We start from the raw sequence: 18,561 nt of genomic DNA, 5'->3' as shown, positions 1-18,561 counted from the left end.
CTGTTTAGGTACATTAGGGGCTCTGCAAATGCAATGTTACGCCTGCAGACCATTCCATCTAAGTCTGCATTCCAAATGGCGCACCTTCCCTTCCGAGCTCTCGCATGCGCTCAAACGGTGGTTCCCCCCCACATATGGGGTATCAGCGTACTCAGGACAAATTGGACAACAACTTTTGTGGTCCAATTTCAACTGTTACCCTTGGAAAAATACAAAACTGGGGGCTAAAAATAATTTTTGTGGAAATTTTTTTTTTTTATTTTCTCGGCTCTGCGTTATAAACTGTAGTGAAACACTTGGGGGTTCAAAGCTCTCACAACACATCTAGATGAGTTCCTTAAGGAGTCTACTTTCCAAAATGGTGTCACTTGTGGGGGGTTTCAATGTTTAGGCACATCAGTGGCTCTCCAAATGCAACATAGCGTCCCATCTCAATTCCAGTCAATTTTGCATTGAAAAGTCAAATGGCGCTCCTTCCCTTCCGAGCTCTGCCATGCGCCCAAACAGTGGTTCACCCCCACATATGGGGTATCAGTGTACTCAGGACAAATTGGACAACAACTTTTGGAGTCTAATTTTTTCTTTTACCCTTGGGAAAATAAATAATTGGGGGCGAAAAAATCATTTTTGTGAAAAAATGATTTTTTATTTTTACGGCTCTGCTTTATAAACTTCTGTGAATCACTTAATAGGTCAAAGTGCTCACCACACATCTAGATAAGTTCCATAGGGGGTCTACTTTCCAAAATGGTGTCACTTGTGAGGGGTTTCAATGTTTAGGCACATCAGTGGCTCTCCAAACACAACATGGCGTCCCATCTCAATTCCAGTCAATTTTGCATTTAAAAGTCAAATGGCACTCCTTCGCTTCCGAGCTCTGCCATGCGCCCAAACAGTGGTTTACCCCCACATATGGGGTATCGGCGTACTCAGGACAAATTGTGCAAAAACTGTTGCGTCCATTTTCTCCTGTTACCCTTGGTAAAATAAAACAGATTGGAGCTGAAGTAAATTTTTTGTGTAAAAAGTTAAATGTTCATTTTTATTTAAACAGTCCAAAAATTCCTGTGAAACACCTGAAGGGTTAATAAACTTCTTGAATGTGGTTTTGAGCACCTTGAGGGGTGCAGTTTTTAGAATGGTGTCACACTTGGGTATTTTCTATCATATAGACCCCTCAAAATGACTTCACATGAGATGTGGTCCCTAAAAAAAATGGTGTTGTAAAAATGAGAAATTGCTGGTCAAATTTCACCTTTATAACTCCCTAACAAAAAAAAAATTGTGGTTCCAAAATTGTGCTGATGTAAAGTAGACATGTGGGAAATGTTACTTATTAAGTATTTTGTGTGACATATCTCTGATTTAATTGTATAAAAATTCAAAGTTGGAAAATTGCGAAATTTTCAAAATTTTTGCCAAATTTCTGTTTTTTTCACAAATAAATGCAGGTAATATCAAAGATATTTTACCACTATCATGAAGTACAATATGTCACGAGAAAACAATGTCAGAATCACCGGGATCCGTTGAAGCGTTCCAGAGTTATAACCTCATAAAGGGACAGTGGTCAGAATTGTACAAATTGGCCTGGTCATTAATGTGCGAACCACCCTGGGGGGTAAAGAGGTTAATCTTTTCATTAATTTATTATTCATGTCTTTGATTTATAGGTTTTGACAGCAGATTAGATAGTGTTATGTTGCCGCTATTTGGTGGTTCTTGTATCAATGATATTCTGTATACTATGATATAGATTTCCACATTCACTTATTGAATGTATTATACGATATACCCGATTTTGGTGATTTTCTATGATAGAGGCTTTTATAACACAGATTTTTACATAGTTATTAAGGTTGAAGGAAGACTTTAAGTCCATCTAGTTCAACCCACAGCCTAACCTAAAATGCCCTAACATGTTGATCCAGGGGAAGGCAAAAAAAACCCATGTGGTAAGAGTAACTCCACCATGGGGAAAAAAATTCCTTCCCGACCCCACATACGGCAATCAGACTAGTTCCCTGGATCAACGCCTTATCAAGGAATCTAGTGTATATACCCTGTAACATTATACTTTTCCAGAAAGGCATCCAGTCCTCTCTTAAATTTAAGTAATGAATCACTCATTACAACATCATACGGCAGAGAGTTCCATAGTCTCACTGCTCTTACAGTAAAGAATCCGCGTGTGTTATTATGCTTAAACCTTCTTTCCTCCAGACGTAGAGGATGCCCCCTTGTCCCTGTCACCGGTCTATGATTAAAGAGATCATCAGAAAGGTCTTTGTACTGTCCCCTCATATATTTATACATTAACATAAGATCACCCCTTAGCCTTCGTTTTTCCAAACTAAATAGCCCCAAGTGTGATAACCTATCTTGGTATTGCAGACCCCCCAGTCCTCTAATAACCTTGGTCGCTCTTCTCTGCACCCGCTCTAGTTCAGCTATGTCTTTCTTATACACCGGAGACCAGAACTGTGCACAGTATTCTAAGTGTGGTCGCACTAGTGACTTGTATAGAGGTAAAATTATGTTCTCCTCATGAGCATCTATGCCTCTTTTAATGCATCCCATTATTTTATTTGCCTTTGTAGCAGCTGCCTGACACTGGCCACTGAATATGAGTTTGTCATCCACCCATACACCCAGGTCTTTTTCATTGACGGTTTTGCCCAGAGTTTTAGAATTAAGCACATAGTTATACATCTTATTACTTCTACCCAAGTGCATGACCTTACATTTATCCCCATTAATGCTCATTTGCCATTTATCAGCCCAAGCTTCTAGTTTACATAAATCATCCTGTAATATAAAATTGTCCTCCTCTGTATTGATTTGATTTGATAGTCTTTGACATATTAGTAGAACCCTGTATGTAAAAATAAAGATACGGTCCTTTCTTGGCAGAGGGCGTATAACTTCCCCCTTCTGGGCATTCTGTTCATTTTTAATATTTATTAATTTTCTATGGGTTGATTTTAACATATTGTTTAATAAAATGTCATTTTAGTACTATTTACTGGATCTCTTCTTCGGCTAATTTGATATAAGTCTGATTTTGTTTGGTAAATTGATAATGAATTGCCAGTTTTTGCATTGTATGGACTAAGTTTGATATACACTGCGTGCAGAATTATTAGGCAAGTTGTATTTTAGAGGATTATTTTTATTATTGATCAACAATTATATTCTCAATCTACCCAAAAGACTCAGAAATATCAAAGCTTAATATTTTTGGAAGTTGGGGTGGTGTTTTTTTTTAGATTTGGTGATCTTAGGAGGATATCTGTTTGTGCAGGTAACTATTACTGTGCAGAATTATTAGGAAACTTAATAAAAAACAAATATATTCCCATCTCACTTGTTTATTTTCACCAGGTAAACCAATATAACTGCACAAAATTTAGAAATAAACATTTCTGACATGCAAAAACAAAACCCCAAATAATTAGTGACCAATATAGCCACCTTTCTTTATGATGACACTCAACAACCTTCCATCCATAGATTCTGTTAGTTGCTTGATCTGTTTACGATCAACATTGCGTGCAGCAGCCACCACAGCCTCCCAGACACTGTTCCGAGAGGTGGACTGTTTTCCCTCCCTGTAGATCTCACATTTTATGAGGGACCACAGGTTTTCTATGGGGTTCAGATCAGGTGAAAAAGGGGGCCATGTCATTATTTTTTCTTCTTTGTGACCTTTACTGGCCAGCCACGCTGTGGAGTAGTTGAAGGCATCTGATGGAGAATTGTCCTGCATGAAAATCATGTTTTTCTTGAACGGTACCGACTTCTTCCTGTACCACTGCTTGAAGAAGTTGTCTTCCAGAAACTGGCAGTAGGTCTGGGAGTTGAGCTTCACGCCATCCTAAACCTGAAAAGGTCCCACAAGTTCATCTGTGATACCAGCCCATACCAGTACCCCACCTCCACCTTGCTGGCATCTGAGTCGGAGTGGAGCTCTGTGCCCTTTACTGATCCAGCCTCTGGCCCATCCATCTGGCCCATCAAGAGTCACTCTCATTTCATCAGTCCATAAAACCTTTGAAAAGTCAGTCTTAAGATATTTCTTGGCCCAGTCTTGACGTTTTATCTTATGTTTCTTGGTCAAAGGTGGTCGTTTTTCAGCCTTCCTTACCTTGGCCATGTCCCTGAGTATCGCACACCTTATGCTTTTTGTTACTCCAGTAACGTTGCAACTATGAAATAAGGCAAAACTGGTGGCAAATGGCATCTTGGCAGCTTCACGCTTGATTTTCCTCAATTCATGGGCAGTTATTTTGCGCTTTTTTTGCCCAACACGCTTCTTGCGACCCTGTTAGCTATTTGCCATGAAACGCTTGATTGTTCGGTGATCATGCTTCAAAAGTTTGGCAATTTCAACACTGCTGCATCCCTCTGCAAGATATCTTGTTACTTGAGATTACCTTCACTGTACCGTACTGGTTGTTTTCGATGTTTATTCCTGGTCAATTAATATATGATGTGGATGCACTGACACCTGGTGGTGTAATTGTAGCATTGACACTTTATTATTGTTGTACCCAATGTATTGTAGTTGCTGTGGTACACTGTGACACATAACTATGTGTTGTTGGATTTTTTTTTTCACTTTACTCTGTTTATTGATGTTTGATATATACACTATATATAATATTTTGGTCTTTTGGTAATATACTATATGTTTTTACAATTTTTGATATTTTTTAATTTTTTATTTTTGTATATATATTTTGGATAATTGTACACTGTAATAATTCCACATCTATCTTATTCAACCTGGGTAGAATGCGCCCCCTTTTTTTGTAGCATACAAATATACTATGTAAATTTATTGGAGTATTATTTGATGTAGCTTTTGAACTTCGATCATTTTAACCTGGCATATCCATAAAATAAAATAATTAATATTTGTCATACTCTGGACTGTGCCTTAAAAGCAGTTTTCAACCATGTATGGGGTATTGGCATACTCAGGATTGCACTATACATTTTGGGGTCCATTTTCTTCTGCTATCCTTGGGAAAATTGAAAAAAATTGGGGCTAAAACAAGCTTTGTGGGAATTTTTTTTTTTTATTTTCACTGATCAATCTTGCAAAATTCTGAGAAACACCTGGGGTACCGGGTGCTCACTACACATCTAGATACATTCTCTGAGGGGTCTAGTTTCCAAAATGGTGCCACTTGTTGAGGTTTGCACTGTTTAGGCACATCAGGGGCTCTCCCAAACACGACATGACACACGCACACAATTTCATCAAAGTTTACATTCAAAAACATCACTTCGTTTCTGAGCCCTGCTGTGCGCCCAAACAGTTGTTTTCCCCCACATGTGATATTGGTGTACTCAGGAGAAATTGCACAACTGTTGATACAATTTCTCCTGTTACCCTTGTGAAAATAAAAAAAATAGGGCTAAAATAACTTTGTGAGAAAAATTTGATTTTTTTATTTTCACAGCTCAATGTTAGAAACTTCTGTGAAGGACCTGGTGGATAAAGGTGCTCACCACTCATATAGATACATTGATTGAGGGGTCAGGTTTCTAATGTTTAGGCACATTAGGGACTCTCCAAGTGGGACATGGCATTCACTAATGTTTCCAGCAAATTTTGCGTTCAAAAAGTCAAATGGCGCTCCTTCTCTTCCGTGCTTTGTTAGGCACCAAACAGTAGTTTTTCTCCACATATGGGTATCAGCATACATGGGAGAAATTGCACAACAATTTATATGGTGCAATTTCTCCTGTCACCCTTGTGAAAATAAAAAATTTGAGGATAAAATAACTTTTTTGTTGGAAAAATTAGATTTTTTATTTTCACAGCTCAACGTTAATAACTTCTGTGAAGCACCTGGGGGGTCAAGGTGCTCACCACACATCTAGATACATTCATTGAGGGGTCTAGCTTCCAAAATGGGGTCACTTGGGGGTTTCCACTGTTTTGGTGCTCTCCAAATGGGACATGATGTCCACTAATGATTCCAGCAAATTTTGCATTCAAAAAGTCAAATGGCGCTCCTTCCTTTCAAAGCTATGCCATGCTCATAAATAGTAGTTTTCACCCACATATCAGGTATAGGTATCTGTGTACTTATGAGAAATTGATCAACAAATCATGCAATTTCTCCTGTTACCATTGTGAAAATAAAAATATGGGGGTTAAAATAACATTTTTGTGGGAATTTTTTTTTTCTTCATTTTCACAGGTTAACATTACAAACTTCCGTGAAGCACCTGGAGGTCTAAGATACTCAACACACATCTAGATACATTCTTTGAGGGGTCCAGTTTACAAAATTACACCACTTGGGGTGGGTTTCCACTGTTTAGGTACATCAATGGCTCTCCAAGTGAGACCTGGCATCTGCTAATGATTCCAGCCAATTTTGGGTTCAAAAAGTCATATTCTGCTTCTTCCCTTTCGAAATCTGCCGTGCGCCCAAACAGTACTTTTCTCCCACATGTCGGTTATCAGCATACTCAAGAGAAATTGACAGCAATGTTTGGGGTCCATTTTTTCCTGTTACCCCTGTTAAAATATTTTAAAAAATTGGTGCTAAAATAACATGTTTGTGGAAAAAATTTGACTTTTTGTTTTCATGGTTCAACTTTACACTGTGTTCCAAATTATTATGCAAATAACATTTCCTCATATTTTCTCTAAATTACCTATCTGAATTGCAGTCATTGTTATTTTCCAGTCATCTACTATTCTAGTATAATTGCAATGTTTTGGAACAAACTGCCTATGAAAACAGTATCTTTAAAAAAAAAAATAAACACTCAAAATGCATGTTCCAAATTATTATGCACAGCAGTTTTCAACCTTTTTTTATTATTTTGAACAAAAAAATGGTCAATTGTGAAGTTATAAGCATTATCAGCTTATTACAAAATGAAATCAAACAGTTTTCAAGTGAAAACTTTATTCTAGGTGATGTTACATTTGCACGTAGGACCCCTTGTTGGAAAGAAGCTTCTGAACTCTCTCGTCCATTGAATTTGTCAGTTTTTGGATGGTTTCTGCTTCAATTGTTTTGCATGTGGACAGAATACCCTCCCAGAGCTGTTGCTTAGATGTGAACTGCCTCCCGCCATCATAGACACTCCTTTTGATGATGCTCCAGAGGTTATCAATGGGGTTGAGGTCAGGGGAAGATGGTGGCCACCCCATAAGTTTGTCCTCTTTTATGCCCATAGCAGCCAGAGATGCAGATGTGTTTTTTGCAGCATGAGACGGTGCATTATCATGCATGAAAATGATCTTGCTGCGGAAAGCACGGTTCTTCCTCTTGAACCATGGCAGGAAGTGTTGTTTTAGAAACTCCACATAGATTATGGAGTTCATCTTTACCCCTTCAGGGATCATAAAGGGGCCGACAATCTCTCTCCCCATGATTCCAACCCAAAACATTACTCCACCTCCTCCTTGTTGGCACCTCAGCCGTGTTTTCATGGAGTGTCCATCAACCAGCCATCCTCCACTCCATCCATCTGGACCATCGAGCGTTGCACGGCACTCATCAGTGAACAAAACCGTTTGGAAGTCAGTCTTCATGTATCGTTTGGCCCACTGGAGCTGATTCTGCTTGTGTGCAGTGGATAGAGGTGGTCGACAGGATGGCTTACGCATCTCTGAAGGACCCTGCATCTTGTTGTTCTGGGGACGTTGGAGGCACCAGCAGCTTCAAAAACTTGTCTGCTGCTATGACAAGGCATTTTTGCAGCTGCTCTTTTAACCTTATGCAATTGCCTGTTGGAAAGAGTCCTCAATTTTTCCTTATCAGCACGCACACGTGTGTGCTGGGAATCGGCTACATACTTCTTGATTGTGCGATGATCACGATGAAGTGTCTTGGCAATGTTGATTGTAGTCATGCCTTGACCTAAATACTCCACAATTTGTTGCTTCTCAGCAGCCGACACATCCTTTTTCTTTCCCATTTTGGCCAAAAATGTAGTCTGCTTAATAATGTGGAACAGCCTTCTTAAGTAGTCTTGCCTTTATTTGGACACACCTGCCAAACTAATTTGCACAGGTATCTGCAATTGCTTTCAGTGATATAAAGAGCCCTGACACACATCACCATCAATGAGTTTAAATGACAAACAAAAAAATTCTAACCTTATCACTCCTAAACTCTTTGTGCATAATAATTTGGAACACAGTGTATAAATTTCTATGAAGCAGCTGGGGGGTTCAAGGTTCTCACCACACATCTACATAAGTTCCTTAAGGAGGTCACTTGTCATCAGGGGTTTCCACTGCTTAGGCTCTCCAAAAGGAACATGGTGTCCCCTTTCATTTCCAGCCAATTTTGTGTTCAAAAAGCCAAACAGCGCTCCTTCTCTTCCGCTCAGTGCTCCAAAACAATATTTTTCGCCTACATATTGGGTACCTGCGTGCTCAGGAAAAATTGCACAACAAATCTTGATGTTCATTTTCCCCTGTTTCCCTTGTGAAAACAAAATAATTTGGGCCTAAAATAACATTTAACTTTTTCCCAAAATTTTTATTTTTTTTCCTTCCGCATTCCATGAATTCCTGGGAAGCACCTGAAGTGTTAGTAAATGTCTTGAATGTGGTTTTGTGAGCTCCTTGAGAGGTGCAGTTTTTAGAAGGGTATCAGTTTGGGGTATTTTTTGTTATATACACCCCTCAAAGTCACATCAAATATAATGTGGTCCCTAAAAAAAATGGTTTTGTAAATTTTGTTGACGAAATGACAAATCTTTGGTAAAATTTTAACCCTTATAACTTCCTAACAAAATGTTTAATAATTGTGCTGGGAAATGTTATTTATCAACTACTTTCTGTGACATACAGTTGAGGAAAAAAGTATTTAGTCAGTCACCAATTGTGCAAGTTCTCCCATTTAAAAAGATGAGAGGCCTGTAATTGACATTATAGGTAGACCACAACTATGAGTGTCAAAATGAGAAAACCAATACAGAAAATCACCTTGTCTGATTTGGCAAGATTTATTTTGCAAATTATGGAGGAAAATAATTTTTGGTCACCTAAAAACATGCAAGATTTCTGATTCTAACAGACCTGTAACTTCTTCTTTAAGAGGCTCCTCTGTTCTCCACTCATTACCTGTAATAATGGCACCTGTTTGAACTTGTTATCAGTATAAAAGACATCTGTCCACAACCTCAAACAGTCACACTCCAAACTCCACTGTGTTGAAGACCAAAGAGCTGTCGAAGGACACCAGAAACAAAATTGTAGCCCTGCACCAGGATGGGAAGACTGAATCTGCAATAGTAAAGCCGCTTGGTATGATGAAATCAACTGTGGGAGCAATAATAAGAAAATGGAAGACATACAAGACCACTGATAATCTCCCTCGATCCGGGGCTCCACGCAAGATCTCACCTCGTGGGGTCAAAATGATCACAAGAACGGTGAGTAAAAATCCCAGAACCACATGGGAGGACCTAGTGAATGACCTGCATAGAGCTGGGACCACAGTAACAAAGGCTACCATCAGTAACACTACGCCGCCAGGGACTCAGATCCTGAAGTGCCAGACATGTCCCCTTGCTTAAACCAGTACATATCCAGGCCCGTCTGAAGTTTGCAAGAGAGCATTTGGATTATCCAGAAGAGTATAGGGAGAATGTCATACGGTCTGAGGAAAGCAAAGTAGAACTGTTTGGTAGAAACAAAATTTGTCGTGTTTGGAGAAGACAGAATGCTAAGTTGCATCCAAAGAACACCATACCTACTGTGAAGCATGGTGGTGGCAACATCATGCTTTGGGGCTGTTTCTCTGCAAAGGGTCCAGGACGACTGATCCGTGTACATGAAAGAATGAATGAGGCCGTGTATCGTGAGATTTTGAGTGCAAACCTCCTTCCATCAGCAAGGTCATTGAAGATGAAACGTGGATGGGTCTTTCAGCATGATAATGATCCCAAGCTCACCACCAGGGCAACAAAGGAGTGGCTTCGTAAGAAGCATATGAAGGTCCTGGAGTGGCCTAGCCAGTCTCCAGATCTCAACCCCATAGGAAACCTTTGGAGGGAGTTGAAAGTCTGTGTTGCCCAGCGACAGGCCCAAAACATTACTGCCCTAGAGGAGATCTGCATGGAGGAATGGGCCAACATACCACCAACAATGTGTGCCAACCTTGCGAAGACTTACAGAAAACGTTTGACCTCTGTCATTGACAACAAAAGATATATAACAAAATATTAAGATGAACGTTTGTTATAACCAAATACTTATTTTCCTCCATAATTTGCAAAATAAATTTTACCAAATCAGACAAGGCGATTTTTTTGGATTTGTTTTCTCATTTTGACTCTCAAAGTTGTAGTCTACGTATGATGTCAATTCCAGGCCTCTCTCATCCTTTTAAGTGGGAGAAATTGCACAAATGGTGGCTGACTAAATACTTTTTCCCCACTGTAATTCTTTAATTTAAGGGTATAAAAATTAAAGTTTGAAAATTGCAACATTTCCACCAAATTTCTGTTGTTTTCATATATAAACGCAAGCCATATTGAAGATATTTTACCGCTATTATGAAAAAAACAGTATCAGAATCGGAAGGATGTGTTGAAGAGTTCCAGAATTATTACAGCATAAAGTGTCACTCGTCAGAATTGTAAAATTTGGCCTGGTCATAAAGATAAAAACAGCCTTGGGGGGGAGGGTGTCAAGGGGTTAAATACACTGTGCACCATTTCCCATCTCTTCCAGATATACTATATTACTTAATTTGCCATTTTTATTATATTTGCTGTTTCATTACTTTTTTATATAACATAATACATATCACATAGACAACTGAACCATAATGAGAAGCTGAGGAGGACTCATTGAACTGAAAACTTCAGGTAAGCAACAAGTGACTGCTCATTTTTCAGTGTTTTACACAATATGGAAGTCTAGATGTATGGACTAGATTAACAATATGGTATCTGCTACATCTGTATTTCTCCAGTGATTTGCCCTAATATAGATTTCAGCTTTCGCTATCCAGAGAGATCCCTAGCAAGCCTGATATTATATAAGCAGATATTAGTGATAATGAGATGTTCCATTGATAATTTATATGCAGCTAAAGTCTTACTTGTCAGGTTCACACACAGCAATGATAAGTTATATAATCCAAACTTCAAGATGTAACAGATTAAAAGGGGCTGGCCAGAATTATTATAAAATTGGCTCAAATGTACGCATGTGATAAAATAACTTACCTGGATAATCCCCATTTATCACAGCGCTCCCAACTGTACTGGATTCAGCATCTCGTGTCCCATCACGTCAGAGCTTTTTTCTTAGCTTCAATACTCACCTCCCTTTTCTCCGACGTCTTCATCGCTCTGTAGTTCCTACTCCTCGGGGATTGGGACATATCTTTCTGTTCATAAATTATATATTGACTGCTTCTCCCTCCAGTGATCAGATCTCCCCAGGACTCAAACTCCCATCTCCATGATCTCAAGCTGCAGCTCTACCAATGAGCCACAGCTTATAAGGATGGAGAAAGGAGAATTTGGTAATCTTGACCTCTGTTGCAGGCAATGAACCCATAAGCAGGTTATATATGTTCATAGAGATACATTGCACACATAACAATTAGTGATGAGCGAGAGTGCTCGTTATTCAAAATTTCTGGGCATGCTCTGTTGTTCTCCAAGTATCTTGGGTGTGCTTGTAGATTATGTTTGTGTCCCCGCAGCTGCATAATTTGCGGCTGTTAAGCAATCCCTGCATGTGTCCAGGTTGTCTGTTTGTTAGGTAATTCCCACAGGTATTCAGGCTGTCTAGCAGCTGTAAAACATGCAGCTGCAGGGACACAAACATAATCTCGGAGCACGCCCAAGATACTCGGAGATCACCCGAACTTGCTCAGAAATCTCCAGTAACAAGCACACTCGCTTATCACTAATAACATTGTATTTCTCTGGTCCCTGTACACTGAAATCAAGAAAAATATTTTTTTTGTTCATATAAAAGTAGCAAAACTAATAAGCAATTACAAAAATGTCATTTTATTTTTTCTGTGCGTCACTTCAAGTCTCAAACCCACAAGTAATGATGAGCGAGCACAAAAATGCTCAGGTGCTCATTGCTCGGGTCGAACAAATTGGAATGCTCGGGCCGAGCATCGAGCCCAATGTAAGTCTATGGGAAACTCGAGCAGTTTTGCCACAACTCCCCCGGAGGTCTTTTGAGGGTCTAAAAATCAATGGGAAAAGTGCTCAAATGACATAGAAACAGCATGGGTAAGCATTTCTGACTCCCAGGTCACTGCTGTGAACACTGTTGCATTATGAAATATAGTGGAGATTGTGTGTCTGTCTGCGTGTGTGTCTGTGTGCGGGTGTTTGTGTGAGAGTGCATGTGTCTGCGGGTATGTGCAGGTGTCTGTTGGTGCGGTAACGCTACCGCCGGTACTGTTGGTCACAGTGCTGCAGGATCATGCTGGCAGATATCAGCGTGATTTCTCAGCTGACTGTGACCCGCAGCAGTGAAGCAGGCTTGGCCCGATGAGACTACTGCTCCCATCCGGCTATGTGTCGTGTCACTGATAAGTGACAGCAGGTGCCACTGATGGGAGATTAGTATCATCTCGCGGCGCCTGTGCTCAGTGTTATAAAAACAAAAAGTAAAATTACATGCATATTCATTATTCAGATAATACATACATGTTCACATAGAAACAAAAACACATTATACTCACCACACACCAAATTCTGGACGCCCTCGTCTCCTAGAGATAACGTAAAACAATAAACCAACATATACTTCCTGTCCGCCATAGTCCAAGGTAATCTAAATTGTCCCACGGCGATCTCACATGTAGAACAGTCACATCTGGAGATGTGACTGCTGTACCCGACCGGCGATACATTGAAAGGAGCTAATCGCCACCGCTGTGTATCAGCTCCATTGCTGTCACTTATGGCACCGCTACGTGGGTGAGTTTGGCAGTGACCATACAGAGGAATATATATATATATATATATATATATATATATACATATTTTTTATATTTACATATATATATATGTACTGTATATTCCACATGTTGGAATCACATATGTAAATAATATTCGCTCACTGTAAGTCCCTAATAACTGGCTTAGTAATGGAAACAGCCACGGCCTCGTCCATTACTCATCAGTAAATTGCATAAACTAAAGAAAGAGAAAAAAGAGGTATGCCAACAAAGGGATCACCTAGAAATATTTATTAATCACAATTTAACATACAAGCCACACAAAAATTTAAAGCCACATTATAACATCTGATTTTTACAGCTACTTTTCAATTCTGTAACATGGTAAACTGTAAATGTCTCTGTAAATTATTAATAACAGCTGCTGTAAAAACGGATTGTATACAGATGACAAGTGAGAGAAATATCGTCCGCATTTTCTGGATGAAACCTTGAAAGATTTTTTATACGCTCGTGTGAACTTTCCCTTACGTTGTGAGGGTCACTGCTATATAGGTCAGTAGGAAAACCGGGGGTGCGCAGAGTTATCTATTATCCAGTGTATTTTCATAGGTTAACTTATGTGCTTTATGAGAAAAATTAACAGTAGACAAGATCAGGATAAGTATTGAATGTTGCCAAATTACCACCCTAATACCTAATAATAAAATATTAGCAATATTAACAAAGTGAAACTTTTTCTTCCCACCAAATATTCATTGGTGAGATAAATAGCAATTCTCCGGACTGTAGGATGTGATAGACCAAGAACGGCTGCAATCATTTCTTAATGATAAAATATCAATGTCAGAAGATCGATGGAATTTGTATGTCAACATTGATCGATGTGATCCCATCTGGATTAGGAAGGATAGTCATACACAGAGAACTACTGCATTTTTAGTTTTTTTTATTGGTGTTTTTATCTACTGGATTTAAAAAATACCTCAGCACATGATAATTCATAGTCTATAACAAACTATTCAAATTTCATCATGCCCAATAAGTTTTTAATGTTCCAAAATAAAACATACTGCCAAATATCCTTGTATAAAAATGTTGTTTTTTTTACAAGAGTTTAGAAAAGACAATGAAGGGAGCACTTAAGGAGTTCTTTTTGACTCCTGTGACGGGGTGTACGGCAGAGCAAGAAGGGACAACAGGCCAAGGGATGATTCCACAGATTTATTATCAAGAACGCTGGAACAACACATGCAGGTAGATCTACAGAGTCCACAATTAGTCCAACGGAACAGGTTCGGGGGCACCTCCCGATAATCCTTGTGCCCGCTAACAAAACAATAGTCCACACGAGTCCAAGGGATCACAAAACAATCCCACGAACGACGAGATATGTCCTCAGCTCAAGTCTCGCCCCGTTCACTTCCGCAGTCACAGATGGACATGGGGTCTTGCCTCAGCTAAGAATCCCCACTCCTTCTCCTTCAAAGGTCAACTCACATCTGATCTCAAAAATAAGAATGGATTGTCTGAGCTCCTGGGATCCGCCCATGAAGGGGGGTAGGGGTCACACCTTCTGTTCAATGGTTGGGTCAACCAGAGGATTCTATTCTGGTCAGCTCAGCTTAGTCTACGTAGTATGTACATTTGACTAGCCACCTGCTGTGAGGAAGAATTGCTATTCCTTCACTAGTTGACAAAGCTTAATTACATTAAAGCTTAGGGCTGCAAGTATTGGGGGAAGGAGACATTGTTACAGGTGATTCCCAGCACAAGAAAATACATAAATTACAGCCAATAGAAACCAGAGAACAGTTACATACATCAAATGGCACATTATTCAAATACAGGACAGGGCAAAAGTACATATCATGACAACTCCCTTTAAAGCAATAAGAAAAATGAACATCTAAGGCTAGGAGCAGATGAGCATATGTTTTTTCATCCAAGAGAATCAGGTCAATCATGAAAAACAGTCTGATCAAACTGTGATCAGAATTTTATCAGTGTGATCACAGTGTGCTCTGATTCTCTGGGGTGACGAAAAGATGGAGAAAAAAATGCCTCTATCGCCTCCATTTTCAGTCAGATGTCATCGGAGTGCATTCCGATATCTTCCAGGCACTGATTGATTTACACGGCTGAGAGTGATCCGAATATCAGATCAAGCTCGGACGTGCTGTAATTTTTTTCCCTTGACCAGTTCTATCTGAAGAAAAAAATCAGACATGTGTACAGCTCCAAAGAATAACATGGAGATGATTGCTATCAGTCGTCAGAATGACACATAGCACTCGTCAGATTATTACGGTCGTCTGCACGAGTCCTAAGGTTTAACCATAGCCCTTCCCTTCACTTACGTTCTCTGCCTTAGGTTAATTAAGCTTGATGGACAAATGTATTTTTTAGGCCTCCTTCCCACGTCCATGTTTCCAATATTGGTGGTATCCATTTTTTTCACGGATCCCATGATTGCGATTCTAACGCATCGGGTATTCTAGAATATGTATGTAGTTTATTTATGAAGTTTTCAGAATAATGCAATTTATACACAGGATTCGGCTGGCTGGGCGCGACCAATTAGCGAAGCATGGTACAAATTCCATGCCAATTCGCAGCCAGACTGTGCCTGTCGCTGATTGATCACGGCCGGTCGGGCATGACCAATCAGTAAAGCCATTGCCGGCTCCAGGTTTTTGAGGGCCCCGGGCGGAAAAGTCTGTGGGCCCCCCTCTTTAACACATACCACGATTCATGATGCACAGACACAGCAGAGAAATATACCACAGCCAAGCAGCATATAACACAGCCCACGTAGCATATAACACAGCCCACATAGCATATAGCACAGCCACGTAGCATATAGCACAGGCCACGTAGTATATAGCACAGGCCACGTAGTATATAACAACCCACGTAGCATATAGCACAGCCCATGTAGCATATAGCACAGCCACGTAGCATATAACACAGCCACGTAGTATATAGCACAGCCACATAATATAAAGCACAGCCCACATAGTATATAGCACAGCCCATGCAGTGTATAACAAAGCCCATGTAGTATATAGCACAGCCCACGTAGTATATAACACAGCCCACGCAGTGTATAACAGCCCACGTAGTATATAGCACAGCCCACGCAGTATATAGCACAGCCCATGCAGTATATAACAGCCCACATAGTATATAACACGGCCCACGTAATATATAACACAGCCACGTAGTATAAAGAACAGCCACGTAGTATATTGCCCAGCCACGTATATTGCACTGCTATGTAGTATATAGCACAGCCCATGTAGTATATAACACAGCCACGTACTATATAGCACAGCTCATGTAGTATGTAGCACAGCTCACGCAGTATATAACACAGCCCACGTAGTATATAGCACAGCCACGTAGTATATAACACAGCCCACGCAGTATATAACACAGCCCTCGCAGTATATAACACAGCCCACGTAGTATATAGCAATGTGGGCACTATATCCCTGTTTAAAAAAAAGAATTAAAATAAAAAATAGTTATATACTCGCCTGCCATCGGCCCCAGGATCCAGGCAAAGCGTTTAGCGATGCTCCTTGCGACGCTCCGGTCCCAAGAATGCATTGCGGTCTCGCGAGATGATGACGTGGCGGTCTCGCGAGACCGCTACATCATCATCTCGCGAGACCGCAATGCTTGGCGCGGAGCGTCGTGGCATAGGCAGCATCAATAGTAAAAAGTTGGTCACACAGGATTAATAGCAGCGTTAACGGACTGCGTTACATCGTGGCATAATGCGGTGTAACGCAGCCATTAACCCTGTGTGAGCGCTGACTGGAGGGGAGTATGTAGGGGGCACTGACAGAGAGTAGGAAGGTGCGAATTCGCGGCCGGACTGTGCCCGTCGCTGATTGGTCGTGGCCTACCGGCCACGACCAATCAGCGACACGGGATTTCGGTGACAGACAAACAGACGGAAGTGCCCCTTAGACGATTATATATATATATATATAGATGGAGCTGCTCACATTTCCATGTTTTCATATGGACTCAAGGAGACATGTCCGTTTTTCCTGGCAGCATGGATAACAAGGATCAATATAAGTCTATGGGTCTGCAAATAACACGTACAGTACATGGATGGCATCAGTGTATAGTCTGAATGCTGTTCGTGTTTAACCCCTTTCTGACATGAGACTTAAAGGGAACCTGTCACCCCCAAAATCGAAGGTGAGCTAAGCCCACCAGCATCAGGGGCTTATATACAGCATTCTGGAATGCTGTAGATAAACCTCTGATGTATCCTGAAAGATGAGAAAAAGAGGTTAGATTATACTCACCCAGGACCAGGTCCCGGTCCGGTTCTGGTCCGATGGGTATCGCGGTCCGGGGCCTCCCATCTTCTTACGATGACGTCCTCTTCTTGTATTCACAAGGGCAGAGGGCAGAGCAAAGTACTGCAGTGCGAAGGTGCTGGGCCTCTCTGACCTTTCCCGGAACATGATCGTAGCATTCCAAAAGCTGGCAGAGGGTTGACAGCCCCTCTGCCTTTGGATTGGAGACCCCGCGGTGTGACTCGGGGTCCCAATCATTGCCATGGTGACCCGATGTCGTCATGATGACATCCGGGTCTTCAGACCTAGCAAACTTGCTGATCATGGCCACTGTATGATGAGTAAGTTTCTGTCAGGGCAGAGCTGACAGTTTGTGAAGCATGGAGATGCTGCTGCATTTCCATGCTGTAGAAGCAAGCAGCATGCAAAAAATGATAGTCTCATAATGAGAGAAAGAAAAAAATTAGAAAAACTTATTTTTTTTTAAAATAATTGTAAAAATATTTTTTTTTAAATATACAAAAATCAAGATATTGTATCTCTAAATAAATATTTGAAAAAAAAAAAACAATAAAAGTACACTTTTGATATCGCCGCATCCGCAATGACCCGACCTATAAAACTGTTCCACTACTTAACCCCTTTAGTGAACATCATAAAAAATAAAAATAAAAAACAAGGTAAAAACATCATACTGCAGAACAAAAAGTAGAATAAAACGCAATAAAAAAAGACAGATATAAATAAGCATGGTACTGCGAAAATGTCATTTTGTCCCGCAAAAAAACATGCTGCCACAAAGCTACATCAGCGGAAAAATAAAAAAGTTATAGATCTCAGAATAAAGCAAAGCAAAAATAATTATTATTTTTTCTACAATATAGTTTTTATTGTATGAAAGCGCCCAAAAATATATATATATAAATGAGGTATCGCTGTCATCGTGCTGACCCGAAGAATTAAACTGCTTTATCAATTTTACCACACACGGAACGGCATAACCCCCCCCCCAAAAAAGAAATTCCTGAATTGCTGGCTTTTGTTTATTCTGCCTCACAAAAATTGGAATAGAAAGCGATCAAAAAATATCATGTGCCTGAAAATGGTATAAAAAAAAATGTCAACTCGTCCCGCAAACAACAAGACCTTACATGACTCTGTGGGCCGAAATATGGAAAAATTATAGCTCTCAAAATGTGGTGATTCAAAAACTATTTTTTGCAATGAAAAGCGTCTTTAGCTATATACTCACCTTCCGTTGGCCCCGGATCCAGGCGAAGCGGTTACCGACGCTCCTTGTG

The sequence above is a fragment of the Ranitomeya variabilis genome, chromosome 1, assembly GCF_051348905.1.
Source record: "Ranitomeya variabilis isolate aRanVar5 chromosome 1, aRanVar5.hap1, whole genome shotgun sequence".
NCBI lineage: Eukaryota > Metazoa > Chordata > Amphibia > Anura > Dendrobatidae > Ranitomeya > Ranitomeya variabilis.
Note: the sequence above shows the minus strand (reverse complement) of the source record.